The following is a 6133-nucleotide window of genomic DNA, read 5'->3' as shown; positions in this document are numbered from 1 at the left end:
TATGAGGGTTGTCACAATCTCTCCTAGTTAAGGGAATTTCGTCCTCGAAATTCTACTATTAGAGCCTTGGGTAGGACTTATTATGATGTATGCTGACTATGGCTAGATCTTAATTCGGCTCCCAATCCCTTTTCAAATGAACTGTGGGTGTTTATATATAGGGTGTACCGCAGCTTACCCTCCACACCTTTATGACATTAGAAACACATTAATCACTTACAACAACTACCTTATCATTGGATGAAAAAGTCCAGAGTTTTGGAGTTTTGTTTTAGGTCAGTATTTACACAGCGGGATTCCATCTCACACCAATGTGCCTATAGATTCACGGTTACATTCCGGACCGAAATCGTCAATTTATCTTACATTGGGGTGCTATGTCATTCCATTATGCATTTATAAGATGGTGGTATTAGAGTAGACATAAGTAGTGAACGTTATGGGAGGGTAATGGAACACATAAATATTAAGATTCAAGCATCATGTTTAAATATATATCTTATGCATGCACGTTTGATTTTTGTTAACAAGTAGTAACGTATAAAGTGTGACATTCATGTACGACTATCCATAAAATGAAATTTGTACAACTTCTCAAGTATGACATTCCAAACATGGTGCAAGTTTATAAGCAAATATGATTCAAAAGAATTCAATCCAAGTTTTCAAATAAAGCCATTCAAACAAACAAAGATTCAAGTTTTTGATAATCCAAGGTAACGTTCAAGAATTCAAATAACTAAGGGAGCTTAATCCCACAATTTAACTAGTGGAGTACATGTTATATCGGGCAACTGGACCTTGAGTTGTCAATAAGTGTAGGTGTTGACTTTCCCTCGTTGCATAGGTATACAACTGAGACCTTGATTGGATGTGTTGTTGTAAACGGCTGGGTTGAGACTGTAACATCGCCATGTTTCTATTTCAGGGTTTGGAAGGCATTTTCTTGTTTTTTTACCCAAACGAAACGCTTGCCTTTTTGAGTTAACGAGGTGAGGGTAAAGCAATCTTAGAAGAAGTTGAAAATGACCCAAGAATAACCAGCTAGGTCAATGAATGGATTTAAGATATTGGTTGGGTCTATGGCATCCCTTTTTTTGTTGACAATGTGATCAATTTTGGTTCAGGAAAAGGTAAAGGTATTGTCATCAAAGACAATAAAAAATCTGTTTAGGTACGACTTTTAGACATGATTCATGAGATTTATGAACACAGTAGACGCATTAGTCAACCCAAACGGCATGACCAAGAACTCATTTTCATAGTGTGTACGAAAAGAAGTTTAAGAGATGTCCTCATAGAATATTTGTAGTTGATGATAGCTAGAGCGAAGATCAGTCTTTGAGAAACAAGTGACTTCTTTGAGTTGATAAAAAAAACTCATCAATCCTTGGATACCGATTCTTGATGCTTATCTTGTTTAGTTCACCGGGACGGTATTGGAGTTTTTTTCTTTTTGCCCAAGAGTTTGGTCCTTCATCGTTGTGTTTACTTTTCTTGAATGTTGGTTGGTCTTTAGGCGCGGGCTCAACACTTCTTCCACTATCATTACCTTCTTGATTGTCACACCCTGCCAATAGGGGGCCTGGGAGGTTCAAGGACAAATTGGTACCAAGTGTAAGCAACGAAATATTATTGATAAAAATAAGTTACAACGCTTACACTAAGTATTTATGACAAGGTGTAACTACACAACTATCTCTTCTCTGGCACTGCTACAATCCCGAGGTTGGTTCTACTAATCTTCTTGGCATCTAATCTTCATAATTCATGTTCGACATGCTCCTCTATCCTTAAGCATTCTCATTACAAAGCAAATCCAAATTGCTAATCCCCAAAGTACCTGAATACATGCTAAAAAGTGTCAACTAAAAAGTTGGTGAGTTCGTGAGTTTAGCTCACATACACATAAAATAGTTCAAAAAGCGCGCAACTTTGCGTGTATGTAAGTATAAAGCATGGTGCACATCAATCAAGTCTACAATCAAACCTGCAACTAGCATAAGCATCCCCAACTCATACTAGAAGTTAAACCGTCCCGGACTATCACCATGCTAAAAGCAATAGTCAAACACGTAGGTTATATGCCGCAACGATCCGCAGGTCTCAGTGTGGTTTACCCAACATAGGGTCACTGTGCGTGGGGGTCTCCCAAATAGTACTACCCATACAAGCTTCCGGCCCATTCCCTCGGGCTAATGATTGTGTAAAAGTTGGGACAAAATTTAGCAGTAAAACACCTCTTGATAAATATCACACCATAAGTAAAACCAGCATGTATCCAGCCTAAAAAGTTTAAGTAAAAAGGGCAGCACGAAACTCACCTCAGTCCGTATGCAATATGTATATGAAAGATATCAATGAGCTTGCACTATGCTAGAATCACGAAGTACGCCTAGTATATATTAATCAACAATAAGTTAACGAAGAACAATGTAAAATTCACTATTGGTATTGTTTACTGTTTTCAACAATATGTCTTTAAAGAAACGTGTATATAAACGAATACTTTGTTAATTGATATATCCCATTTTCTATAAAAATATATGTTATAAAAATGAGTTATTTGCAGGTCTGAAAGTTTGGGGTTGTACGGTTTTAGTCCATGTACCTTCGTTTAACGCTTATTTTGGCAAAAACGAGTTAAAGACTTAGATAGTTTTTATAAAATAAGTAAAATACTAAAATTATGATTTTATTGGCTCATACTTGCTGTTAAAAATTAGAAACTTCATAGCTTTATATTTTTGAAATGCTTGTTCGGGTTATGCCGGTTTTAGCGTCACTTGCGTTTAAATGCTATTTCTTAATAAAAAGGGTGTTGTAAATGTCGATAATGGTTTATAAAATAATAATAAATTATTTTAATTATAACTACTGGAAAATATCCATTTTATATTTTTGAAGTCTTTTAGTCTTTAAAAGTTGGCCCGCTTGTCGGTTCAACAATTTTAAACTTCCAAACGGGCTCTTTTTCTAAATCCGATTACCGTTAAACATTTTGTAACTTACCTATGGCCATTTTAACTCAAAAGTTTCTGTTCTAAAAACATATTCTTGTATTTTCAGTTTCTAATAATTAACCGGTTTTTCTTTTGTTCCAAAAATGCCCTTAGCCATGTTTATTGATTCAAATCCGGTTTATTTACCACTAAACAGCTTTGGATCTATTTTAATACTTATTAATGATTTATTAAATGTTTCATATTGGTTATAGGGTGCTCGGAACTCAAACAACGGCTTCGGTTCGGTTTGGGTCCGTTAGCACCTTTATGTTAAATTTTTAACAAAACTCATTTTTGGTTAACAAACAATTTAGGACCTGCTATAATACATAAAAATAAGTTGTTTTAACATTCTACAAGTTTTAAAAAGGGTATGTAGGGCTGCTGTTACGGGTACGTGCCCGGTTTTGGCACGTTCGGGTTCTAGTTCGGTTTTAAAGAAAATGATGATTCATGTATTAATGGTAACGACCAGCTTATATATCAGCAAAATAATATGTTTTGGGCTGCAAAAGGGCATCATATTGTTTCTTAGGTTGCACGGCTTGCTTCTTATTAAAATGGGTTACCAAAGTGTCGATTTAAACGGGTTTTACCACTCGGTTACATCTTATCTTTTGAGGCTGATTTATACCAAGTTAAGGAATTAAATAAACATGTTTAACTTTTGGAAATCATGCTAACAGCCCAGAATTTAATATGCTCACTTATTGTTCGGTTTTTAAACTAGTTTGTCCTTAAATGAATCACCGAATACCCATTAATGTGGTCCCGGTTTTGGGGCTGCATATAATTTAGTTTTTAGAGTTTCAAACCAGTATTATTTTCTGCAGGTTTTGGTTACTTTAACGAAGTTAAATGAGTTAGTTTCACATGTCATTTGGTTTGTTTAATGACCAAGTTTTCGATTCAGGTTTTATGTTTGTAAAAAAAAATCAGCTTATCTCTTGTAAGAAGTTAGGGTTCTGTAAAGAGTTTGTGACTTGTTTGTGATCATGATTTTCCATGTATAGGGCAGGTCATTTAATAGAACAGCACATGGGTCATGAAACACTTAGAATTAAGCGGAAAGAAGGATGAATACATAGTCACAGACATATACCTCGATTAGGTTCCATGGGTTCGGGCTTGCTGGTTCTGTGTCTGTGATCACTCCAAGAGCAGGAAGAGAATAAGTTTGGGCTGGGATTTTAGTACTATATTAGAATCAGTATAGGGATTATAAGATAATTGAATGGATATTCATTAGAGCATAACAGGTTACCAGAAATCTTGATTGTAGATGGAAACTTCGGTTCTTCAAGTGCTGCAACAGAAAGCAAATTTGCAGATGGGAGTTTTGAGCACGATGATTGAAATTGAAAGGGTTTACTAGAAGTGAGATCAAGTTGCAGAACATTGGGTGAAGAAAACTGCATGAAGCTTGATTGGAAGCAGGCTGAGGTCGAAGATGAGAGGGGCGGGGGCTGTCAGACGCTAGTGATTGGAGAGCAGGGATTTTGAGATTTGATTTAGAGTATTTTGTAATTTTTCATAATATCTCTTATCATATCTTTGTTATAAAATTCAAATAATAAGTTTAAATAATAATAAGGAAACCAGTTTTAATAAAAAAAATAAAACACAGAGTTATGTAATTTAGATAATATCTAGCGTGTCACGAATCTCGTTTGTCGGTTTTTGCTTCATTTGATTCGGTGACAGGGCGGTGATATACGAAATCGTTGATGTTTGGGTTAAATATTTTTTATGCCCGATATAATTTAAATCATTATTAAATGGTTCATATGATTTATGAAATTTTCAGTTTCAGGTTTGTTTGGGTTAAACAAGTCTCGGTTTCGTTTGCTTAATTCGGGTCGAGCCCATGTTTTTAATTACGGTATTATTATTATTAAGCTTATCCATATCTCTATCAGGTTCTACGTAATCATTGGCCGATACCATTAGTTATTATTTCAACTGTTCAGGCCAAGCCCATTGACGTACGATCGCTTCCATTATTCGACTAACATTTCACTCGGTATCTAATAATAAGTTTTCTCTTTTTTTTTGTTTTTATGAAAAAAATTAGCCCCATTTTTAGGGTTGTTACATTGATCACCTGGGATTTCAATTTCGTAGTTTGTTATGTTCGAGAGATGGGGGTCCTTCTGCTCTAGTTTCTACACTTTCGAGGTTTCGGGTTGACCCTATTGATTCGGAGGGGATGACATTCCAATTGATTGGACTTTGCGACCACATCGGAAAGAAAGTGTCACTTAGGAAAATAAATGTAAACTAAGTTGGTTTAAGTTGAATGCTTTCGATAGGTTGAGGAACGGTAAGTATGGTGTTGAGGATGACCGCTGATGCTTTAATTAATTTTGAAAATATTCTGTATTAGTTAATTATTTTAACTTTACACAAAATCATTAGTTATACGAATATATATATATATATATATATATATAATGTTTTTTCTCAAATATTAAAAATTATAGGTTATAATGATTTGTAATAATTATGTTATGAAGTGGTGTAAATGGGTCCCGACGAAATGTAATATACACGTTTCGAGGGTGAGATGGAGAGAATACCTACACGAACGGCGTTGGAAATAAGGAATATTAGAGTCCTGGATATTAACCGTGTCATGTGGGGCATGGGAAAGGAGTTAGCGAATCATATTTCTATGGGGTGTGGGGTAACAATGGTTATTTGGTATTTTGTTAGTCGATGGTGTAAAGCAACACCGGTTTTTGGTTTCTCGATCAGAGACTTGTTAGAGTTTTACAAGACTTCCAAGCTTGGAGACATAGAGAAATACGTTTTTTTACGGGATAATTGTAATTGCTTGTTGAAAGATTTGGAAACGGAGAAATAGTAAGGTGTTTGAAGACAAAGAGGTTAAAGTAGAAAACATTATAGGATAGATAAAACCGCAAGATTTTCTTTGATTCAAAAATAAGTCCAAATATAGCAAGATGGATTGGTTGGTGTAGGTTTAAATTCGTGTAACTTGTTTTTATTTCTTTTGTGTTTTTTCTCCGTTTGTGGAGGCAATTAGATAGTGGTTTATTTTGTTTTTGGCGTTTTGTGGGCGTTGGTTGTATATTAAAGTTCACTCTTCGTATAAAAACGTTTTT

The sequence above is a fragment of the Bidens hawaiensis genome, unplaced genomic scaffold (assembly GCF_021521415.1).
Source record: "Bidens hawaiensis isolate Kalapana, Puna unplaced genomic scaffold, B.hawaiensis_p1.1 tig00030157_1, whole genome shotgun sequence".
Lineage (NCBI taxonomy): Eukaryota > Viridiplantae > Streptophyta > Magnoliopsida > Asterales > Asteraceae > Bidens > Bidens hawaiensis.
This window is presented reverse-complemented; position numbering follows the sequence as displayed.